General features: G+C 47.6%; 1 pseudogene; it reads left to right on the forward strand.

Moving 5' to 3' along the window:
* The first annotated feature begins 627 nt into the window (after positions 1-627).
* Positions 628-14,880, forward strand: LOC142588375 (glutathione peroxidase-like; annotated as a pseudogene).
* Positions 14,881-25,535: the final 10,655 nt, after the last annotated feature.

The raw sequence follows: 25,535 nt of genomic DNA on the forward strand, positions 1-25,535 counted from the left end.
TATCGCGCGCCATCAAACAGATGTTGCACTCGGTTCACTGCAATGTCTACGCCGAAGGCAACGCCGAGAACCAGGCCGGAAATTAGACGTCGCGACTTTCGACATATATTCAAAGCTGCGGTCAGCGACTCGACAGCAGCGGCCTCCACCTGGTTGTGTTCACCTGTGCGCCTTTCATGCAGTTGCATACAGACGTGGAATAGGCTATACACGCATCTTGCGATTTGTGCAGCGCCCCCCCTCCAAAAAAAAAAAAAAAAAACTGGGACAAAGAAAAGGACTTGCATACGACAAACGCTCACTCACAGTTATGTTCTAGTAGATCAACCTAATTAAGGTTATGCACCGTTATCTTGCACTGTGTCGAACGTTATACTTTAAGCTATGTTAAAGTAAAGACCATGTTATCTCCATATATATATATATATATATACTAGTCTGTCACATCTCACTCTTTCTCGGTCTCTCTGACAATTACCACCCGTCCTCTGTTATAGCAGACAAAGCGTACGCTCTCCTAGAGCGGGCTCTCCGCGTTCTGCCCCGACGCAGGAAAGGAGGAAAGTCCCTTCGTGCCGCATAAGAACCTCAATGCCGCCCTGCCTCATCCACTCGCTGCGGCGGAGTAGTGCGTGCAGCATGCCGGCGTCGCTCGCGCTGGCGCTCTTGTGGGCCGCCGGAGCTGCGATGGCCTCCGAGACGCCGCCGCAAAAGGTTGACTGCTACACGCGCAGGAGACCGACGGCCGACGACGCCACGCTCTACCAGTTCGAGTTCCCGGATATCGTGGGCAACGACACCGTGAACCTGGAAGCGTACCGGGGTCACGTGCTCCTGCTCGTGAACGTTGCCACTTACTGAGCACTGACCTGGACCTACTGGGAACTGAATGCACTCCAGTACAAGTTCCGGGACAGAAACTTCACCGTCATCGGCTTTCCCTGCAACCAGTTTGGAAAGGTGCGGTAGTCTAGTAAAGCAAGCTCAGCTAAGTAACTTAGTAGCTAAGTAGCTAGCTTAGTAGGTAAGTAGCTTAGCTCAGCTAAGCAAGCTCAGCTAAGTCAAGCTCCTCGAAGTTTTTCGAACGAAAGCACTGCGGCGGCATGTCAGGCACGACATACCGAACGTGGATAATTAAGTATACAGGGACAAATATTTTTCCAAGTAGGAGGATCCTATTTAGCAAGTATGAATGCCGGGAAACATTTATATTTTAATTTAATACTAAGTTCGCGCCGCAGTGCTGGACTTGGCGTCATAGACGGCATTGTCATTGGCGTCATTGTCGTGACGGCATGACAAAGAGCGAAACTCGCTGACGTCAAGTAGCAATATGGCTACGTATGGGAGTTGCTCATAAAAAATAAACATGGGCTGTGCACGTTTCTTCCTGATGCGCTCTCGTGTGACAGTCGCAGCGACCACATCAACGGAGCCAGTCCCTGTATTGTGACGTCATGATATGTCCACTTCCTCGTTACTGAAGCTGAAACGTGGTCGTAGACAGAGATACTTCAGCAAAATTTTTAGAGCGTTCTGCTGCTTGCCAGTACCTTTAAGATTTAGAGCGTGTGGACTTTCATTCGACGCAGAAAAAGACAAAAAAGAAATAAATATCAGAAGTCGTAACTATCATGTAAGTGCCTATTTAAAGGATGCTGTCTGCCGTTCGTTTCTGTTGGTCTGTTATGCTTCTTTCCACCAGTCATCGATTTCCTCTTTTTTCATCCCTTGTCTTAGCGCCGAGTTTTGTTCGTAATCACGAATCGATTTCCAAAAACGCCTTGTCGAGCCGATATCAGCAATTTTTGTTCTTTATTTCTGCGCTTTTGATGCGTATCACTCCAAAAGCGCACAGCACAATAGAGCGTGCACGCGCCATTAAAATGTTCTGTTTTGCTGGTAGGCAGCGCCGTATAAGCTACGCCAAATAGGCTCAACACCAGCGCTAACAACTCTTCGTCCTCGAGGCACGGCCTCCGAGATTTGCGCGAACAGGTAAGCCTCGCTCCTGCCGTCCGACTCTCACCGAGAGAGCGCAATTTCAGTGGTGGACGTGGCCTGGATCCTTCTCCGCACCACGGCGCTCGCACCCGAGGGCTTTGACTTTGAAAGTCTGCCTCTCTGACTTACCGCTTGGAAAGTCAGAGATGCTGAAATAATCTCATCGGTGGCGGCAGTGGAAAAGAAACCTGCCATGAGTAACTACTTAGGAGGAAAGAACGAAATCAGGAAAGAAACAATTTATGATAACTCAAAGGGAAGCTCATTACTTTTCGAAGCGAGATATAAGAAGGACGAATAAGCATGTGCTTGCTGCGGTAAAGCTAGGGAAACGATGGAGCATGTTTTATTAGAATGTGAAGACGTCTGCCCAGCGGTCAATTTAGACACCACTGACGTCCTTGAAGCCCCTGGGTTCAGCGAGAGCAGGGGAAAAGTAAACATGTCCGCAGTAGAGATTAGTAAGAGACGATTGGAAAATTAGTGGAAGAAAAGTAGGGAAACGACAAAAAACGGAGACGTACAAAAGCAAAGTTCGCAATAGGGGGTCAGAAAATGTGGTTGTGGGAGTTCACCATGGTTTTCTTCTTTTTTAACCTAGGTAGAACACTAGGCAGTATAATAGCAACGGCTTGGTGGCGCAACCCACCACCTCGTTCCAAAGGGGACGCTCATAACATCCATCCATCCATTTTCATGCGTAGATATGGCTTTCGCGCGTTGCGGTGCTGTTGCTGCACCTTGGATGAGGCGAGAAAAAAACAGGATTTTGCACTGCTATATGATCGCTCACTGATTAGGAAACGATAGACGAATAGACGAAAGGGGCAAAGCGCGCGATGGCGGCTATTTATGCTCAAATGTGTTAATTATATTGTGCGCAAGTATATTCCCACTACGTTCATGTGGATACATAAAAGTGGTATATCAGTGCAAGTGTTCGTCGCGAGGCGGGTAGAAAGTATGAACCGCCAACAATTAGCCCCTTCCGTCGACCCGCTAGAAGCACGTATCTCGCGTCAGCTTTGCTAGCGGACGAACAAAACTGAATCGAAGGATTCGGCGTGCCATTTCAAAGGCAAGTATTCGAGATGAAGTGTCACTGAAAGTGCAAACACAAAACGAGCATTTCATCTAGGGCGCAGCATGCTTTAAGAAAGGTTTCATTGCGGATGGAACAAAATCCGTGCGTTCTGCTGCGTGCTTTTTCCGTGCCATTACCTGCTGTGTGCCGACGCTTCCAGGCTGGATGGAGAGAGAAGTTTTGCGACGAAGCGTGAAGCGATAAATTATGCAAGTATTTACACGTTTACTAGTATGTTACAGTTGCTGCGCAAGCAGGCATTATCGTAATTATGAACAGTAAGATTGAAGTGTGAATTACACCGAACACATAAATCTGCGTGTGTCTCACCCGCATGCCTGCTTATAGGATGTTTATTTTACTTACTTTAAGAAAAGATAGCTATAATTATTAATATCTTACAGGCCTTAAGGGACGCTTGGGTAAAGAGAAAACTACGGTTACACCAACGTAAAACACGCGTTATGCGCAGCAAGGCAAAAAAAAAAGCATCAACGTAAAAGAAGCTTTATTCGCTCAAGCTAATAGCGCGCAAGGTCACTACTGTCAACAGAGTAAGTACAATTGAAATTAAACTATACGCAGGAAAAAGTACGCACGGTAAGATACTAGTAAATATTACACAATGATCATAGCACCACAAAGTCAGCGTAAAACGCGACAATTGCCATATCAATTGCTAAATCACAGCAATGCAAAGTGCAAAAAAAAAGAAATAAAGAGAACCAAAGTAAGATAAAGCAACAATGAAACTCTGCCATCTAAGATAAGCTACAAGTTCGGAGACAACGTGTAATGTGTGAACTCGCACATGATTTGTCTAGAAAAATAAAGTAGTAAATGTAAGTACTACAAATTCAATGGAAAATAATGTATAATAGTATAGGGAAACAAGTAAAGGCACCCAAGAACTAGACGGCTGGGATGCCAAAACGTTCGAGGCAGAGCTGAAAAATTGCCTGGCACATATTTCGCGAAAATCTAACGCAAAACGTGAAGGCAATGCGCACGTTGAGATCTCGCGCGGTCGGCCTTCTACGGTGGCGTCCGCGTGCGCCGGACCCCTTAAAGCCCCTTAAACTTCGTAAAGTGGTGCCACACTTTGAAGAATGCCGCCTCCTCCTCGCGCGCTCTGGCCGAGGCCGACGCCGCGTCTCTATTGGCCTAATAGCATCACGTGGACCCTCGCGCCGTGCATCAGAGCTACTTTTGCTCGAGAAGCGTCTACGAAGTGGCGAGGAGCTCATGTTGGCGCCGTCGTTACGCTCGAGCAGTGTAGGCGGCGCCACGGTCGAGGAGGGAGCGTGAAAGAGGAGAAACGAGAAAGAGTGAAGGCGGAGGAAGAGAGTGTCGCTACTTTACGAAGTTTATGGGGTTTTAGGACCCCTCGGCTAACAGCGCCATCCAGGGGCGGCCGGAAGCGCGCGCAGCATTGCACTTTAACGCGATAGCGTTAAGGGCACCGTGTCGCAGAAAACCCGATGTCGGTGTCGGCGGAGTTGTCCGTGAGCGAAAATCTACACATATATTTAGGTATATGTGTCTATGACACGCCTTGCTATATGACATTTGCGTTATATAAGCGGGTTATATTACCACACCACTCTATCACTAAGGTTGCTCATACCTTGTCTTACATTCTTGACAAAGTTTATCCTCGGAATTTTCAGCACGACAGCCCACAAACAAATGTCCTTAAACAAAAAACCGACAGAGCATGACTTTTATGTGAAATCTCCTCAGACATAAATATTAAAAGTGCCTAACAAAAGTGCCTAACAATGAGAGAAAACTGAAAATTATGTATTTTTTCTTTTTGGCGAGGCTGTGCACTGCCTCGCGGTCGGCCCACGGAAGGAGCCGAGCTTCTACAAAGCTCGCCTTCGTGCATAGCGTTCGCCGCCAGCGTTTCCCGGTAAACATAACGGTTACATAAGCTGCAGTTGCCGGGAAGCATGAGAAGTAGTGAGAGATATTTGTATCATATCGCGTTCCACTCTTAAAGACGAAGCTTAAGCGTCCTCCAAATATATATATACATTTTTCTTTTGCTGGGAATCACGCCGAATGGGACGGCCCGAGCAAAACCTGCGAGCGCGCGCAATCTCGGAGGCCATGCTTGAGAGGATGTATAGGGGCGAGCCCCACCACGGCAAGGACTGGCGCTGCAGTCGGCGTGACGTAGCATGAGGGATCATGCTGGCACAGCTGCCCCGTAGGCCGCATGGAACCAAGGGGAGCGGACGGAGAATGAAAGCTTTAGCAATGCCACAGAAGCCTCAGCGCCGCGGTGGTTTGCAGCTCACCTACGACAAATAATGAGACATCAAAAAGAATCCATAATAAAGATTGATTAGCTGCGAAGGGCTATCGCATGTTCCTGTTGGCGATGAAGTCTCCAACTTTGCAGCGGAAGGATTTTCGCACAGCTGCGAAAGCATTCGCACAACGATCATTGCTTTTGTCGCTTCAAAAGCTATGTGCTGCGAGCTAATGCGCGCGCGTTAGGTACACGCACGCCGCGTTCATGACGAAAATAAAAACTGCGCCGGAAGCAGCTGCATGGACAAGGGCGGATGGAATACCGCCTTGTCCAGACCGGTCTTTATTGTCCCGCATTCCTCATTTATCGGTCATGAAGCCGCACACTATTATAAGCTTAAATTCAGGCTCGTTGGCAATAAATAGCGATTTTTTTTTCAGTTATACAGTAAAGATATTTTCAAAAATTGCCTTGAAAGCACCTTTGGGTTTTTCTAATGGGTTATCTCAAGGGGCGGACATTCGCAGTGACCAGGTAGCTATAATTGAAAGGATTCGATGATTGCCTTTTTATTTGTTTACTTTGTTAGGTGTTGAAATCTTGAAATTCCGCAGTTTTGAAGTCACGCCTGCTTAGCGGAAATACAACAGGACAACCGCATCAACAGTGATATCTGAGTCTCCAGAATGACGAACGAAATATATTCGCATTCCTGCTAACAGTTTAAGAGGCCACCTTCTAAGAGTTACGAACGATAATATTGCAATGCCAACGCATAAGTTAGCACATTTTGGGGACTCACATCTCGAAAGTGATGTTTGTCTCAAGATTCTTGCTAGGCAAACAGTAATTCACTACTTCTCGGTTTCAGTTCCGTAATTTCAGAAGTGACTAATATAAAAAAAATAATATTAGTGCATACCTAAGTGGTAACGTATCAGTTTCTCTGCAGGCAATGTCCGCCTATTCCTGTAATTCACTTTAACGGATCGAAATTCGTTATCACTCACATGCGCTGTACAACGGAATATAGCCACACTCCCAAGTAAATAGAGAAACGAGACACGCGGGCGATGCCGCTCGCAGGACATGTCGCTCGATAACGTACACCTGGAAACTCGCATAAAAAATTATTAGTGCATACTTATAATTAGCTACGTGGTCATATCGGTTTCTCGTGGAGGCAATGGCAGCCTATTCCCGTACTTCGTTGAGAATCCGTGCGATACCTATGTGAGACAATGGCTGCTGTTTTACATTGTACAACAGGAATTTATTTGGTTGCTTCTATCACGCAAAAAAAAAAACGGCTTGGCGGACTCCATGCGACGAGCGCTCCCAGTGGCCGCCTATTGTACTTTGTGAATTTACGTCATGTGTATACACTGTTCGGGATTTGCAATTTGCCCAGGACCAGTCGTGTTGCAGTTAGCAGCTTCCCTTGTTTTGAAAGCACTTACAACACTGTCCGGAATGGCGCCCGCTTGGTGCTTCGTTTGAGCGCCGGAAGCCAAAATATAGGAGGAGTGCGCCGTGTTGTCCCTCCTACTACGTCAGAGGTGCGAACCCGGAAGATGGCGCCACCGTATGCCATCGCTCATAATAGCTGTGCGGAGATTTCCGCGATACTGCAGAGAATGGCGCGACTCCTCGGATTTGGTAGAGCGTCCAAGCTTTACGAACAAGGAAATTTGGGCCACATTTGATGCATTCTACGAAAGCGCAGGTATAGTGCGACTGCGCAAACGACACATGCGACATAGAGAAACGAGAAACATGGAGGACACAAAATTATTGTGCCATAGCCTTTTCCTGTTCTACATCGGCCATCCTGTGCAAGTTATAGTGTCTGGTACGGACTTATAAGTGGCGGCTTATAATACGCCGGGGAAGTTATATAAATGACGTGCATTTCCCGCAATTTGGGTAGTCGGCGTTATTTCGCACTAAATGATGCTAACACCTATGCGGCCTTAGATGTGTTGGCTAGTTTTTTGTCAAGTGTTTATATAGCATCAATGTTATTTAAAGTTTACAGGGACAACATGACACCTAATTTCATCGCTAGGCCTCATGTAATACTATACTGTGACGCACGGCGCATTCGCTAATGTTAATTTTAATTCCGACGGATGTCAATTTTATGCTTGAAGAAAAGTATTGAAAATATGTTATGTGGATGTTAACATTACTTAAGATAAAGAGCGCTGGTTACGTTTTAAATGTGACAATGCGCACTGTTGTGGTCGCACCGATGGCACGAGTTGTTGGGAACTCGGCGCTGACGCCCGTTGTTGCACCTGGGTCGCAAGCCCCAAGGGTAGCGTTGGCCTGGCGGCCTGGGGTACAACTGGAAGCATCCGAAGGTCCCGGCAAAGCATGAGTCGACTGGTAACAACAAAACAACTTGTTTATTCTAACATCGCAAAGAGTTGGCGGTCAGGGTGACCGAAGTAGAGAGACGGGAGAGCACTTTACTCAACAGAAGAAATCGGAGCCCTCCTTTTGGCGTCCGGGGGCAGCTGTTTTTATACTCTCGTAGTTGAGGGCAAGAAGGAACCCCTCTATAGACGAGCACGTGACTGTACAATGGGATAAGGTGACGCATACTGTCGTGGCGCCGCCGGTCGGGCACAAAGAGGAGAAGGTAACTCCTACTGTCGTATCGCCGCCGGTCGGGCACAATGGGGAGGAGAAGGTGACTCACACTGTCGTATCGCCGCCGGTCGGGCACAATGGCACATACACTCACACACGCACATGAAGACACGTGGCATCGGAACATGCCTGGACGCGCTTGGCGGGGAGGCGTAGCGGCGACGCCGAACGGGTCAAAATGTCTGCCGCTTTGTTGCAGTCGCGCCGGCTAAACCGCGCGTCGTAGGCGAAACGTAACAGCACATATATAAATTTTGCTTTCTTTATGACATACAGCAAACTGGACTTCTAGTTCACTGCACTATCGACAACACTGTCAGAATCTCTCCACCTCTCCTTTCAGGCGTAATCTCCCGGTCTGTAGCCGCATTCTGAGAGCTAAACCAATCCACGATAATTTCGTAACTCGAGGACTTGACCAGCTTTCTTTGGATTTCTTTTCTCCCTCAGCCTCGACACAGCGTCGAGCCGTCAATACGTAGTCTGCATTCTCGTTTCTTTTCTTTTATGACTATACCTGCTTTCACGTATACGCTTGGTTCGAGTTGTCGCTGTTGAAAAAGCACGTCCTCCGAAACGCAACACAAGCCCGTGGTACTGCGTCAGGGACGATTCTTCGAGCTCTTTTTGTATACTTCAAACCTCGTCTCAGTTCACGCACGCAGCGCCTTTAAGTGCAGAAAATTCTGTGAAGCGGGCACGGCTATACGCTAGGTGCAACAGTATACACTTCATCCAGACAAATGAATCCCGTGAAGAAAAAAATTGAAGCAAATGACGCTTGTGCATCTAGCATTACGTGAAAGGCTACCAAAAGAAAATAAAGATAATGTCGACGACACGCACGTGTTGGACACAGTACGGAAAGGATCAATCGGTAGAACTAACAAAGAAACTGGTACATCCGCCTGCGCAGATTAAGCGCGAGATCGATCTGCAGGAGACCAATAACGCTCCATCCGTATACAGTCGAATCCCGTTAATTCGATCCTTGCGGGACCTCGAGATTTGGCCGAGTTATCCGAAAGGACGGATAATTTTCGGAATTACCCGAAAGGTCGTATTTTTCCTCAATAAATTGAGGCAAAGTGAAGGAATTCAAATTTTCTTTCACTGCTCGAAGTAGTTTGTAATGTCTTTTGGGTTCGAATCAACCAGCATGCGGAGAAGAGCGCCGGCATGCACGTTGCTGGAAGTGCCGTCGTCGGAGAGTAGCCCACAAGCCTCAACCTAATTGCTGTCGGAGCAGACAAAATCCTCAAAAGAGACAAAGGAAGTAGCGTCGTCTACTGAATTTCTTGTGTCTTGAAGGCGTTAGTAACTGCTACGCACATGAGGGGGCGCCGATTGAGGTCAGCGGAGGTCGAACCAACCGAACAGAGATGCCTTTGCATTCGAACTAAAGGCGTTTTCCTTCCGTACCAATGTACAGTTTCTTGTCGGGACTTCTTAGTGCGTCGAATTAAGCGAAATGTCGAATTAACCAAACTGGAGCTAACGGTGGTCGATTGTCTATAGACTTATCGGTTTTAACGGCATACAATTTGGTGAGGCCGTGCAAGTCGCAAATAAGCTACCGCAGCGAACAACCGGAAACGAGACGTTCGACATGTTGCTCATCAGTTTTTCAAGTCGCGTCTGCCGATATCGGGCCGGGAAACGCGGTACTTCAGCAAGCAATGAAAACGGTCCTGCTCCAAGCTGGACTCACGAGTAACGACAGATTTCTCCAAAGCGATCTCTATTCAGAACGACAGAGAAAGAAAACAAAAACCATTCACGCCCCCGATGTCGCCACGGAGAAGCAACGAGGCCCCAGGCCTAGAGTTAGAGTAGTAGTAGTAGTAGTAGTAGTAGTAGTAGTAGTAGTAGTAGTAGTAGTAGTAGTAGCAGCAGCAGTAGTAGTAGTAGTAGTAGTAGTAGTAGTAGTAGTAGTAGTAGTAGTAGTAGTAGTAGTAGTAGTAGTAGTAGTAGTACTTCGTAAGTCTTTTGTAAGTATTGAAATTATAGAGGAACACAGAAAGAGGTACCAGAGTGTGATACTACAATGGGACCTCTAGTCAGTAAATACATCAAGCAGGTTAACATTAAGAAGAAGCTTCTTTGCCTTCTGCCGGCTTCGTTGACCTCGCAGCAAGAGCCTGGCGGATCGGGCGACGAGATCCTCAATGGCATCCGCTACGTGAGGCCGGGCAACGACTACGTGCCAAACTTCAGGCTTGTCCAGAAGCTGGATGTGAATGGAGAGACGCAGCACCCGCTCTTTGGGCTTCTTAAGGTGAGTGACAACGCAGGCGTGGGCGCTAAAGCAAAAACTGATGGTTTTGACTTATGTTGTGTTAATTACACGGCGGACACAAAAGGCCGCTTGTGTACCAGCGATACCCGCGCACAATTGGAGTTATTTCGTAGGCAAGCCGCTTGTGCATCCTAAGTGTAATATATAGACTTCCACGTAACTAATTACATGTAATTGATTACATATAATAAATTACATTGTTGGTAATGTTGAAATTTAACGATTACTTTGCTCACTCGGTAACGTTAACAGAAATTATTTTTTCAGTAATCAATTGCCCATAACCGGCTACATTTCTAACGGAACAAGCTATAACGGGCGACGCAGCCTTGAAATTTTAAATTTGACGAGAACTACAGCGTCCAAACGGATGAAAATGTGTGCATGGGTTACCTTCTTCTCAACATCAGCGTCTTGCATCCACGCCTCAATTAGCTGAACATGGCAGGCTTGGAAATCGTTAACGGTGACGGGCACCGGTATGGGGTCCCTTACCTATGTTGGCCGACAAATTGAAACGGCGCTTCAATTGTTCGACCGCTAGGACCATTTTGGACGTTGATGCCAGAGAATGTCCTACGGACAGTGTTTCTGTTTTTTGCTGGTTTTATATCGGAAGCGCTTTCCTCCAGACCTAGCAACAATGAAGCGCTGCACTTCATAGAGGGCCCAGACCTGAACGTCGCGGCATTAACTAACCGCAGTGTTGTGAGCATGGTGTTCTTACTTTACAATATAGCCCTTGTCTCCAGCGCGCACATCGAGCGAGTTTTCAGTGTCGCTGCAGATGTCTTCACAAGAAAAACGAGGGTAAATTACCAAAGAAAAGTTTGAAAAGTAATTTTTTGTGAAGATAAACGTGCAATTGGCTGCAGAGGACGCATTGAAATAGCCAGGCCAGCTCGGTCTATTTACTGTATTTGTGAAATGCTAAAGCTAAAGGTAGGGAGGAAGTAATGTTGAAGTAATCGATTAATGGTTAGTAATTGATAATTACTTCCGTGGGGCAGTTATTTGTAAATGTAATCAATTAAAATTTTCAATGGTGTGATTGTAATCAGTAACTTTTTTATGTAACATGCGCAAGTCTGAATATATTTAACATAAAGAGAAACTGTCAACCAAGCATCAACGCTAAAGACAAGGTTGAGGTACATGGTGGTTCTATAAATCCATTTTAATTATATATTTCTCTAATCTGTCTCTTTCTCATGTTCACTGTTCCCTCATCACGCACCTATATTTTATTCGCATCTTATTTCAAGCGCTATTGCGACGCCTTTCTCTTCTTTAGCGTCGAAACTTGGTTGACCCTTCCTTCTTTTTGTGGAAGTGGTTACAAGATAAACAGATCCCAGATACACCAAACCAGTAGAAACTCAGCAAAATATAATGATCTTGTATTCAATATCATCTAAAATCAAGTTAAATTTGAGATTAGTAGATGCGTTTCTATGAATGCGACAAGTGGTGCATCGCATTTCTTATGGAATAGCATCCGTGCATAGGTGGCGGTTATGCGCTAGGAAGGCGAATCATATGATTCGCCTTCCTAGCGAATCATAATATATTATATTAATATAATATATTAATATATATTAATGGGCCAGGAGATGTTAGATCGAGACGGTGCATGTAATCGCATCGAGGGAAAGGAAAAGTGATAACGATAGGCGTCGTGTGCTCTACTTCATCACTCACAGCTGGGGAAACGCACCCGTCGGAAACAGGGTGCGGCAGGTCTCGGGCCCCCCGAAGCGGGATATATGCGCCATATCTAAGCGCTGCGCTAAATAATGCGATGCGCTACTGTCGCATTTATGTAAACTTGACCGTTGTAGTAGCGCAAGCAAAAAACACAGGCATGATAAGAAATACACACACACACAGTGAGTCTTGTGTGATGCCATACAGAATAAAGAAAGTTTGCACTCTTTCATGCTTATTCTTTGTCGAAACACTAACCATCTTCTATTTCGCTTGCGCTTTCTATCTTGAAAAGTGCGGCAGCTACATTGCTGTCAGGAATGCTATGTTATGCTGACAACACGAATGTCAACTTTTTTCGTTAGTGCACCAACTCGTATATAGCTTCCGTTACGACACTAATCGACTATGTAAACGCGGCTATAGTGTTCTAAAATAACAACACTGTTACTTACTCGCTACCAAGAACAGAGCTTCTGTGTACGATAATTAAGCACGCGAATGCCGTACCATTATGTCAGGGGGTACATTCGTTGTTCCGTATAATATGCGCAGAGCCGCTGTCCGTCACCAGTGACCCCGTTTCGGTCCAAGGACAGCCTGTTCTACTCGCCCCAGGACAGCGGCGACATCCGGTGGAACTTCGAGAAGTTCCTCGTCGACCGGGACGGCACACCGCTCCGTCGGTACGAGCCGACCTTCTTGCCGCTCGACATGGAGGACGACATCGATGCCCTGACGAGCGAGGGAGCCCTGCCGCCGATCGAAGAAAGCGCGACGCTCCAGTAGCGTGTATACTTACTCGCGGCAAAGTACACTCTTAGGCAAAGACACCCAAATTTGGGGTGTATCTATGCCACACAACAATAATCGTCATCTGCCTTGCTTGTGTTTCCTTTCTTGAAAACACCCGCCATGGTTGCTCGGTGGCTATGGTGTTAGGCTGCTGAGCACGAGGTCGCGGGATCGAATCCCGGCCACGGCAGCCGCATTTCGATGGGAGCGAAATGCACAAACACCCGTGTACTTAGATTTAGGTGCACGTTAAAGAACCCCAGGTGGTCGAAATTTCCGGAGTCCTCCACTACGGCGCGCCTCATAATCAGAAAGTGGTTTTGGCACGTAAAACCCCATAATTTAATTTTTTTTTCTTGAAAACGCCGCACCCGCTACTTTCCTGTCGGGAATGCTATGTCATGCTGATAACGCGCATGCCGTTCGTTACTGGGAAGTAGCGGGCTCGCAGCTTTAAAGAAAGGAAATGCGGACAAGACAGATGACGATTATCGCTATGTGGCAAAGGGGTGTAATTTTGCTTAAGAGTGTATAGCCGGCAAGCGTGTGCTTTGAGTATCGTTTTTTTTTTTCTTACACAGTTTTAGCTCACACTGGCACGCGCCGAGATCACTGCAGCGAACAAGCTTGATTTCACATGCTCGACAAACACGCAACCCCGAGACGTGGCCGACGCGCAATCAGCCTGGTTGCAAAACGAGAGAACGAGCGCAGCGTCCTACGTTACGCTGCGGGCATGGCGCTGTGCGCACGCGGAATGTCGTTCCCGCCGAGCGGCTGCACGCGTGCGACTCGTTAAAGGGTACACACAGATCTGAGCGAAGTGGATCGAAGGCGCTCGGCTAAAGCGATCTATATTGCAGAGAGAAATATCGTTGGCGGGCTACGCCTGGTTTAGCGTTCAGGCCTAGCACAGATAGGACATCTTACAGTCCTGCGTTATGTATACCCCAGCTTTAGCTACCCAGAACATCGGATTACGCATATCTATATGCGAGGAGTAGCGGCAGTGTGTTCAACCTAAGGGAGCGGAACTTTTCTTGCAATGAGCGACTGTTTCCTACTTAGTATATCTTCAGGGTAAACGCCAAGATCTAATAACCAGGAAATTCTTTTGTATCTATATATACTAACGGAAAAGTGGCGCATGTTGCCATCAACTTTGCAGCTGCATGCCGCTGCGGTCTGCGCAAAAAATGCGAGTCCTCATCTGTTTGTATTTCCAGAAGGGACCAGAGCTAAGCACAAACACGAAGAGACACGGCCATTGCCTCTCATATAAATAAATATAGGAGGCTATGGTACGGCACATCAAGGGGTGACACGCTGCGCTGCGTACACTTAAGCGGAAAACGGTCACTTCCGGATCCGCCAGATTTCCCGCATTTAACCCTATATTAGTGCCTCTTCAGCTGTTAAGGACATGGCGCATCGCAACTCAATTTCTACGGAAATGCCCAGCCGCCGTGAGGTTCATTTACGGTTACCATAACCCAATTTAAACGTTTTGCGCGCATACGCAGTCCATAAATTATCCGAATAGCGCTTGTCATGCGTAGTTGCTCGGCTTCGTGCTTTTCACCTCTTTCGCATCCTGTTATTCGAGATCAAGTCTAGCCAGACGGACAGGAAGTTGGGCGAGTTGGTACGGTAACATATTCTCGAATAGCAGCGCGAAGCGACGCACACATACACAACTAGAAGAATAGCGCTCGTCCTCTCTTCTAGTCTGTGTGTGTCGCTTCGCGCTGCGATCAAAGAATAAGTCTAACTAGGTCGTGGTGCGACGTGTGTTTCTTTCTTGTGTCCTCGTTTTTTTTTTCTCACTCAGTTAAAAGAAACGTCCAAATATATAAACGAACTGTCCCGCCAGAACGTCCTATACAGCTTGGCCTATTATCACCACCATTTTTCTGCACACAAATGTCTGCGTGATTTCCGCAACATTCTTACGTAACTACAGAAGCGTTACAGTGCCGCCGTCATGGGTTATTAACAAGGCCGTTTACTAACCCTAGCAAGCACTGCGCAGCGCTATATGGTTGATTCACATATACACAAAAATTCAATGTCCGCAAATATATATATATATATATATATATATATATATATATATTAGTCGCACAGACGCATTCAATGTACAACGATCATGTTTATTTCATATCACCACATGGAATTTGTTGTCATACAGCAACCCAAGATGGCGGCGCCCATCAACCTAAGATAACATCGTTTATAAGTGTTGGTATTTATTGAGTACCAAACACAGGGCACGTGTACGGCAAGATCGATGGACAAATGCGCTCGGAAACGATGTGGTGTGGCAGCTGCCTGCAAGCTCCTTCTTGGTGCCTCATTTTTGTCTATCCTGGTTCGCGTTAACAAACTCGGAAAGAGTTATCATCAGCCTATTTTTATGTCCACTGCAGAGCGAAGGCCTCTCCCAGCGATCTCCAGCTATCCTCGTCTTGAGCCAGCTGACTATATTTTATGCGCTGCAAATATTTAAATGATCCCCTTCTCTCCCTCCTCCCTACTTTTCTGCGGTGCTCGCCTGCGCTTCCCTTCTATATTGGCCCCTGTTCTGCAACGATAATAAAATACCGGTTGCCTGCTCTACGCATTATGTTACGTCTTCGTTAACCTCCGAGATTCTGCTCCATATGCTACTACCGGTGGAATGCAATGTTTGCACATTTTTCTTTTCAAATATAGCGTCGAGCTGCCGGTGGTGAGTTCGTAATGCCTGTCGTGTGCGCTCCGACCTAATTTTATTCTTCTCTAAATTTCCTTCTCATGATTTGTGTACCCTAGCTGTGAGTAATTAGCCTAGATAAACGTACTCTTGCACATATTCTAGAGGATAACTGCCAATCACTGATTTTATTTCTCTTGCCAGGCTATATAGAACGTTACTTCTGCCTTCTGCATATTAATATTCAACCCTACTCATATACACTTTCTCCGTTAAGGTCCTCAATCATCCGTTGCAATCAATTTGCCTACGTTGCTGATCAGGAAAACGTCATCTGCAAACAGAAGGTTGTTTAGATATTCGCCGTTGATTTTCATTCCTAATAATTCCCAATCTAATAGCTTGAATACTTCTTCTGAACATGCAGTCAATAGCATTGGAAAGGTTGTGTGTCCTTGCCTGACCCCTTTCTTGATCGGTAGTTTTCCTCTTTCCACCATAAACAGCAATCCTCCTGTAACTCAGTGTTTTTCATACCTTTACGAGTAGCAGCGATTGTAGCGATATCTAGTGATGACTTGTTCAACAACGAAGCGTTAGAACGCTTTCATGTCGCATGCTGTCCTCGTCGAAGGAAAACAAAAAAAAAGAGCCACAATACAGGCACGTTACTGCCGACGCCTTTACACCAACAGCTAGGTATCACACAGTCCCTCATTGCAATAATAGTTTCTTTCGCACTGGTTTAGCTATGCAGCGTCGCGAGGTGGGGCCATCAACGTCTTCGCTCAAGCCTACGTCTTCGGTGGCCCCTAAGTGGTACTATATAGCTACACTTACGGTCATAAGCTCAATTACCATTCCGCCGATTTTCGCGTGAATTCTGCGGAAAACATGCCAAACTACCGGACAGCGCAAAAGGAACAACTTTGTAGAAACGCTTTATTTATGTGTCGTCATCACCCTACGAAGACACGGCACGTTACTGCAATGTCGAGACATTCGGCGACCATATTGCGCGAAGGCCGAGCACCGCCCACATATGACGAGCCGGCCCCAAAGCGACCGCCGGGCCAGCTCTGAAAGGAGCCATCGTCGCAGCCTTCTTGTGCATTCGAGGCTGAACCTTGATGCTGCGGTTCCCGGCTGTGTGCTCGGCCTCGAAGCGTGCGTCCGAAACAGTTTCGATTGAAAAGAATAAAAAGAAACTGATATCTCCCGGGCGCCCTGGGCCTCCGTGTGCAATTTCGGGCAGTGAATGCCCGTGTGCAATCTCGGATTCAAGTAAGCACAATTCATTTCAGTGTTGGGAGCGACGTGATGCTAAGTAGATATGGCCTTCACTACTTCTCACTTCAATTTCACAATTACAGGTGACGTACATTTAGCAATTAAGTAGTTAATTAGCACATTTGTTTCACGGCAAAACACCCAGTCCACCTGCATTTACCGGAATAAACACCCTCGTGAATTTATCGCGGGCAAGCCAGTGCCTTGAGACGTTTGGCACGTTTCAATGTGGCCACCTTGACAAGCTGAACCGTTGCAGTTAGTAGGAATTTTGCGTGTTCGCAGCGTCTTCTGCACTTCGAAAAGCATAGATTGATCTGAAATTTACTACAATGAAGGCATATAAAGCGCAATAAACAAAGCCACAAGAGCGTATGAATCCACAAGCACGACGATCAGAAAAATCCATGTACTTCCCATCATGCCCATGGCGGTACAGCGAGTGCAGCGCCAGAGTTCCCTCCAGTAATTACTGTGGAGAACTCTATGGCTTCGCTTACCTTCCTTAATTCATTGGAACAAGTTGGCCAGGGAACGGCTCCATGGTATCCGGACAAACGATAAAAGTCCATGCGCTCTACAAAAATGCGATGGCCTTCCACAAGGTGCTGCTTATCAGAGGAGCAGACGCTTGTGAAAAAAAATATAGTGAGGGGAGTGACAGTAGGTGCTTGCTTCGTAATGTATGTCCCTCGAGTACTCCTCCAAAACGCCTGTCACTTTTGCTTCACCAAGAAATCGTATAAGGCACAAAGCGCAGAAAGAAGCAATGATGTTGCAATCAAACTCGGAGTGGATGGAGTGCCAACAATACAAAAGGGCGCCACTTTTGCAAGCACCTTTTCAAAAGACTTACGAACAGCCTTCGGCGCTTCAATTTGTCACGAACGTGTTGCTGGTGCTTCGTCAAAGATGCCTTGGACGCTCAATGCTCTTCCCGCCTGAGTTAAGGGAGGCGCCACTCAGCTAACCGCAATAGCTAAAGAAAGACCTCCACCATAGCGTCCACCATAGTATTGCATTCATGCCTAACAATAGGGTGGACACATTTCCATGAACTAAGCGAGGGACCATTAGGAGTTCTTTTACAGATTCGGAAAGTCAACAAACGGTGCTTAGGCCACTTTCATATGATATTTTTTTGCGGTTTCGCTTATTTTTCGTCTGTAGTCGCAGCCTGCGAGTGTTCTTTATGCGATAATGTTTTAATACGGTGCATATATTGAACATAGTATCGCAACCACACACCGAGTCGGTATGGTAACAGAATTACACAGCTCCCGCCGTTTTTTCGAAGCCAGCTCCATATTCAAGTTGCAAAGAGGTAAAAGGAAAAAATTACCGACGATTACGTTACTTCCTAATGCGAAGTTTGAGCGCAGCAAATAAGCTGTTTCACCTTTTCGATAGATTGAGGCAAAGAAATCGAGCAACACATGTATGCGCTATCACAGAATGTTTTTTTTTTATTTTTCACACGTATTCCTTTAACAAAGACTCCACTAACAGTTCTTGACAGTCATGAAGGAAGCTTTGTGGTCGGAGAAATAGACTGATATATGTTCGACTTGGTACACCAATGCTTGATTCTCAAAGACGAGATGTATACAAGTGCCTCGCGAGGTTGTCACAGCCGTGGGACGCGTTACGAGCGAGAGGAACGGGATGTTCTCCCGCATAAGTGTTAGGAAATTGCTGTTTGTCTTTATGTCAAGCCGCCACCGATCTGGCTCTCTGATTGCCACCGCACAGGGCGAACGGCAGCGGCAATTTCGGCTCGGGCGGTGCACATATACAGATCCGCCGCCACCGATCTGGCTCTCTGATTGCCACCGCACAGGGGTTGCATTGGAGGAGGAGCGAAGAAAGGAATTAAGTTCGAGCCGGCGCTTTGACAACCGGAGACTCGCAGGAAGAGGGGGGAGGGGGGCGGCGTGTACACCCAGCGGCAAACGATGGGGGCAGAAGCGCGCGCAGCAAGCGGACAACACGATAAAGGGAGGAGGGAAGAGATAGCAGCGACTGACTGATGCCGCTGACGCCGATAGTGAGTCAACCCCAGCTGCGGAGTTGGTTTCAGGGACAACGAATAACCGGCGCGTCGGCAACTGAAGAGCACCCTATCCACCACACAAGAACAGGGGGGGGGGGACCCTTTCCTCCTCTTTCTGCATGGCGGCGACGGTGTTCTATGCAGTCACGTTATCTTGACTCTCTAGCGGCGTCAGCGGCATCCAGCGGTATCAGTCGGTCGCTGCTAGCGCTGGGGGGATGAAAGGGGGGCGGAGCTGGTTACGAGGCCGACGACGACGACGACGTGAAACCCAGGAACGGACGCCAAAGAGCTGCGCTCTAAAAAAGATGCTGCTAACAAGCCTGCCAACAAGCTGTCAGTTTCTGCATGAACGCAACAATTCGAGACGTTGACTGACGTTCGCGCCGTTCAAATCGTGCAACATGATCTCCAGCAAAGTAGGAACCCTTCAATCATATACAATCATTCACCGAACCGAAATAAAGTGGTGTTGTTGCTGCCGTTCTTGCAAACACGATCCGAAGTTTTCCACTCAAGATTAATCACCTTAAATGGACACTAAAGAGAAAAATTATTTCTTCTGCATCAGTAAATTACCTTTTTACAATACCAAAATCACCATTCTTACCACGATAAGACGCTTGGTAGGGCAGAAAATGCGGAAGAACGAAAGACGGGTGGCGACGCCTACTTCAATTTCCCGCACCTAGTCGCTGTGACGTCATGGATTTTGATGGTATCTTCTAGGGCCTAATTAACTATATAGTGGTACAGACTGACTACATTGTGTTCTGAAGGAACCAAATATTAAACATGGCAAGTTTCGGGAACCTTCACTCAGCCAACGCGGCCCAAATGCGAAAACATACTTTGGAATCCCTGACGTCACACTGACGTACCGGCGTTGGGGTTTCGGCGCGAAATTCAAATACTGATACTTCGACCTTCGTTTTCTCGTCTAATAATCAAGCTAGTATTTTGAAATGACTGCCTGCAGGGTTCTCAAACAATGCTTTATTAGTCTAAACTGATTTATTGTTTCGCTTTAGTGTCCCTTTAAGCAAGCGAATAGCACGAACGAACCGCCGCCACCACTGCCGAAAGTTTCAAAATAGGCAAAAAGAGCGCGAACCGGCTTTGCTGCATGTGGCACCACCTGCACCGCACTTGAATAAAGCTATGTAATCGTTTCTCATCCTTACATATTTTCACTTTGAAACAATTTTAGTGACAGCTATGTTTTTTTAACGGCATACATTTAATTGCGCGCCCTCTTTGCGAGCTGCAAGTCGCAGCATGCAATCAATATGTGGCACCAGATTTGAACCGGCCAATGTACGCGCTTTAAAAAAAAAAGAAGAAAAACCGTGTGCAGGATATCTATGAAGAATCGCTTTCCATGTGCTCCATTTGTGGCGCTGATTACGCTACAAGGGCTTTCATACGCCCTATCAACGCAACTATTCTCTAACTTTTTTCTGAAGCATGACGGCCACTTCCCGCTCATAAAATTGACCCTACCTACCCCGACCCGTTCACTCGATGTATTGGCGAGGCGCCGGCACCACTCCAATTCGTTGAGGGTGCATTCGATCCCCACTGACAATGCATGCGAAATGTTTGACAATTTTTCTAAATATGTCTTCCCAATGGCTAGAAGCGTGTGGCTTGGAGACATCAAGTGCTAGCCATGGCGTTGAAATTTTTTGGCATATTTTTTTCTAACTAAACCTCTTCAAAATTTCTAGCGCGTATAGTTTAGAGACATCAATCGTCAACCATCTTGAAGATGACTAAACTATAGCTTGACAAAGCACTAGCTGATTTTAGCTTGCTCAAACTACTTATTATAGTAGCTAACTTGTGCTTCCTGGGTGATCAGACAAATATTTCGTTACGGAATCGGCGACAACATCCGAGAAAGTCCTGATACAGCAAACCATATCTCGCGCCGAGCGATAGCGCTGTAACAGTGGATATGGGCGATGAAAAAACGGTCATCGGAAACACGATGTTACACGTTTCAATACTTTCCATGGTCGACGCAAAGCCCGCAGTTGAATCGTACGTCTTTCCGAAACCCGTGCTAAAGACTGCGACTGCCGTGCCAGATACCGCCGATTGAAGAAATTCTGACGGGCAAACGTACTAGCGAAAGGGTCCAGCAGGAAAGTGCACGACGCTCAGCACGTGGTCAAACTGCGCTTGAACAACTGCCTGGCGCACTCGAGCAAAGCAATATTCTACTGCACCTTGAAGTATCAGTGCGGCTTGAGAAATTGTGGCTCGTGTTCGCGCTATTGCAACAGTTTGCTGTGCTACGATCTCCAACAGATCAGAAAGCTGGAGTAGTCCCTCCTGGAAAACCGGTATTACGACCCGTGGCTCGCAAGCGATGCGACCAATGATGATGCATACTGTAGTCTACAACTTGTGAGCATGTAGTACATACGTCAAAATTGTTGCAACGACTTTGAATGTTCTAGAGCGCGTACCCTGCGCAAAGGTATAAGCACTCTACTGCATCTGCGCGTCTACGCGGTACTCAAGGGCGCTGTAGGAGTGTCCTATTACAACATGATGAAGCGCGTCCCTGTCGATCGCACCGTCGAGAGCTTCAGCTACACTGCCGAGCGAGTACGTTCACCAATGGACCCGCGAATCGCAGACAGTAATGAAGCGCCTACATACATGGAGACGACACCGTCTGCCACTTCCGCAAGCCGGCCAGCCACAACTTGGTTTTCTGGGTGTCCTCCTACAGCAAAACTTGACCCTGCCAGGATTTGAACAAGTCACTGTAGCCGTGGAAGACGAGGTCCGCTCAATGGTCCGCTCGGCGACCGCTTCTTCCAGGCTTTCGAACATCCCGAATCGCTTAGCGCCATCAAGTCACTGCACGAGCATGCAGCACGACACTCATATTCTGCTGCCGGCGCAACAGGCAGACTGGTTACCACGATCCCGGTGCGCATATCTACACGATGCAAGAATTCCTCCGAACCTGTTGCGTCAGGGACATGCGAAATTCAACGTGACGTCATATCACACCACGTACGACAGAAACTGCGTCCTCGTCGCTGCCCCAGTGCGCCGTCCACCACGACAATTCGTTCGTGCTTGCTGACCGACTGACTCGAGATCTCGACCTTGCGCGAGCCATTTGCGCGCTGTGGCCGACGCTCACCGAGTTGAGCTTCGAATGGACGCACACTTGGACGACGCTGCGGCGACTACATAGTCATCGGTGAAGTTGCAAGGACGGCGTCGAACACTGCCGACACCTTATTTTGCCGAGCGAGCCGAGCTTGAAAAGGGGCTCGTCTAGCCAGTGTACCTGCTGTCGCACTGTGGCAGGCACAGTGGCAGACGAGTTTAGTGGTAAACAATGAACGCGCGAAAAGTGAAGCGCGGACAGTCGACCGACCTTTATCCCAAAGGAAAGAATTTGCAGTACAAAAAGGATGTTGCAGTACAACTTAGTTGCAGTAAAGCAAAAAAAAAGGCGGGCGCACGTGATTCCGTATGTTCATAAATTGTCACACAGCACCAAGAAGATTGCTTCGAAGCATGAGGTTCCGATTGTATTTTCTGCGCCGTGTAAGCGGTCACAAATTTGTACAACCACAAAGAGAAGTTGCCACAATGCACTACTCAGCATGGAAATAAATTCCCAGGCTGTATGGCGAATGTTGTCTATGAAATTCCTTTGGGTTGAGGTCGCCGGTATATAGGCCAAGCGGGGAGATGTTTCAACGAGCGGGCCAGGGAGCATAATCTTAATAAGACAGGCAGCTCTCTGGCTGAACATGGCAAGCTGTGCGGCTGCAAACCAAAATTTGACGACACAAAGTTTCTAATGAAAGCAAAAGAAAGCACCGAGCGAGAGATTGTGGAAGCTTTTTTATCAAAAGATTGCGTCAGCAAGCCGTCCATATTTTTGAGTGACGATGAGATTGAGTTTCTCTAAGGTTTTGCTCAGGTCTAAAATGTTTCACCCCCTTCTAAAGGTTTTCTTTCATTACAGAAGCCTGCTCAAACCAAGTGTGTGGATACCTTGTTCTGTGCGCAGGTTCCTTGTTTCCATTATCACATTTTCTTATGCATAGTGACTTCGCCTTAGGCCGAAGCATTCAGATACGTGGCGACAGTATAAGATGTTCGATGACATCTTGTTTATACTGTTTCTATGAATTCAGTAACGTATTCTTAAACGTTTGCGCTATCTTGTTTTTGGTTGATCATGTGCGACCATATCTGTGCCAACTGCGATGCTACACGGCAAGCCTTTTTGCGCATAAATAGGCCGGTTTCGGTGCAAATAAAGCCAGTTGTTAGCCGGCGCTTGTGTCGTGCTTTGCGTTTCTTTATCTGCGTCCCAGTCGCGCTGCGCCTTTTGAAAATAATTTATACCCGTAACCGCAATCAGCAGCTGCGGGTGACATGCACACAAAGAGAGAGAGAGAAGAAAAAGTTTTAAAAAATGAGATCTCATTATGCAAAATAGAAGTGAGGCGTGCAGACAGGACACAAGAGTAGAGAAGTGGACAACACGAACGCGATCTCACACGTGGCCCACTTAAATCATGCGGAAGCGTGTTAACGTGAGAGGGCGACACACGGCGGATCGCTAACGCAGGCTTCTGAGCAAGTCGCAGGCATGGAAAATGCCTGAAAAATACTCCCTGGTCACTTTTTTGTTGCTTAGGCAGTGGCACACAGCCAGAATATTTTTTTTCTTTCAGGGGGGGGGGGGGGGCATGCACTTCATCGGGGACGACAAAATGGTGAAAAATAAAAAGGGGGGGAGGGGGCGGGAGGGGGCTGGCGGACGTACCCGGTGTGCCCCCGCCACAATCCCCTCTGGCTACGCCACTGCTTACAGGGTATACATTCTAAAACAAAATTACACCCTTTTACCACGCAATAATAATCGTCGTCTGCCTTGTCCGCATTTCCTTTCTTTAAAGCTGCGAGCCCGCTACTTCCCAGTAACGAACGGCATGCGCGTTATCAGCATGACATAGCATTCCCGACAGGAAAGTAGCGGTTGCGGCGTTTGCAAGAAAGGAAACGCAAGCAAGGCAGATGACGATTATCGTTGTTTGGCAAATATACACCCCAAAGGGTGTACCTTTGCCTAAGTAGGGTAAGCGGGGTTCATGACACTGCTTCCACAGCTTGACCGACGAAGCTTGTGGAGTTCTCCTCCCGTACTCTTGGGACATAGGAACGACAACACAGTAGGGCAAACAGTCACAAGGGCATTTATTGCACCTTTCATAGATCAACGCCTGCTAGCCGAGTTGCTATCCACAAAACATGCCGATGGGCGCGCGACAAATCTAGAAGTCCGACTCACCGCGACCGGATAGCGAGCGAATATGTTCGCCCCATGCTGGATCCCAACGCCTGGTCGTTCGCGCGTACGGTCACGCGAACCGTGGCGTGTTCGAAGGCAGCCACGCGAGGCGGTCTCGCAGAAGCATGGGTCGGCGCGCGGGACGTCCACGCTGTTCGCCGACCCGCCGGGAATGAGACAGCCTGTTCTCCCCTGCGCCCCCAAGTAACCCTGCCGTGCAGCGGCGTTAGCAGCGCAACACTCGCGCCATCTCTCGCACTGCGCCCCAACCACATCGACCGCCGCGGGCATCACGCAGGCCACGCGGCGCAGCCGGATTACAGGAGACGCGCCATGCGGGAAAGACATATCAGGGGACGCACGAGAGTCGCGCATCCCCACAAGCTGCAACGGCCAGCCACAAATTGCTTCGCCTAAATCGGAACCTTGCATATCTCACCAATGCAGCCGGGGCCTCTGCGACTTCGCCGTGACGCTTCCGTTGGTGAGGAACGTGAGGAACCTGTGCGAGCTCACGGAGGCTCCGACGAGGCGCAACACTGCATGCAGCGGTCTTTGTCGGCTGGATTGCAAGCGGTGGCACCGGCCGTGGTTTATACGCTTTTTCCGCCTCATCTTTATAAGACATTGACTACACGGCAAGTGAAAGTGTTTTTATTTTCTTACCCTAGGGTTCCTAGGACTACTTTTTTGTTATTCGCTTGGGTTGCTACGCGGCATAACTTTAAGATGACCCGCCGTGCCATGGTTGCTTAGTGCCTGTTGAGCTGCTGAGCACGAGGTCGCGGGATCAAATCCTGGCCACGGCGGCCGCGTTTCGATGGGGGCGAAATGCGAAAACACCCGTGTAATTAGATTTAGGTGCACGTGAAAGAACCCTAGGTGGTCCAAATTTCCGGAGTCCCCCATTACGGCGTGCCTCATAATCAGAAAGTGGTTTTGCCACGTAAAACTCCGTATTTTTTTAACTTTAAGATAAAATTAAATGTAAGCATGACGGCAGAGCACGAGCGAATGCTTAAGATAAAACAGTAGCTATAGAGAGCTCTATATCAAAACTACCTGGTATATGAGAAGCAGTGGCGTGGCCAGAAATTTTTTTTCGAGGTAAGCTCGCGCTTGACCGGTAGATTGGGGAGGGAAGTTTCTAAAACACGTTCCCGGTGTGCACCCCCCTCCCCTAAGTACTGCATCTATAGCGCACAACACAAGGACAGAGTGAAAACCGACGAAGAGAGCTACCCCCCTCTGGCTATGTCCATGGTTACAAGAATGAGGGTGCAAATTGCCTAAAAAATACTATGCGAAAAACGCGGTCATGGAGTGGCCTAACTGCCACATAT

The sequence above is a fragment of the Dermacentor variabilis genome, chromosome 7 (assembly GCF_050947875.1).
Source record: "Dermacentor variabilis isolate Ectoservices chromosome 7, ASM5094787v1, whole genome shotgun sequence".
NCBI classification, from domain to species: Eukaryota; Metazoa; Arthropoda; class Arachnida; order Ixodida; family Ixodidae; genus Dermacentor; species Dermacentor variabilis.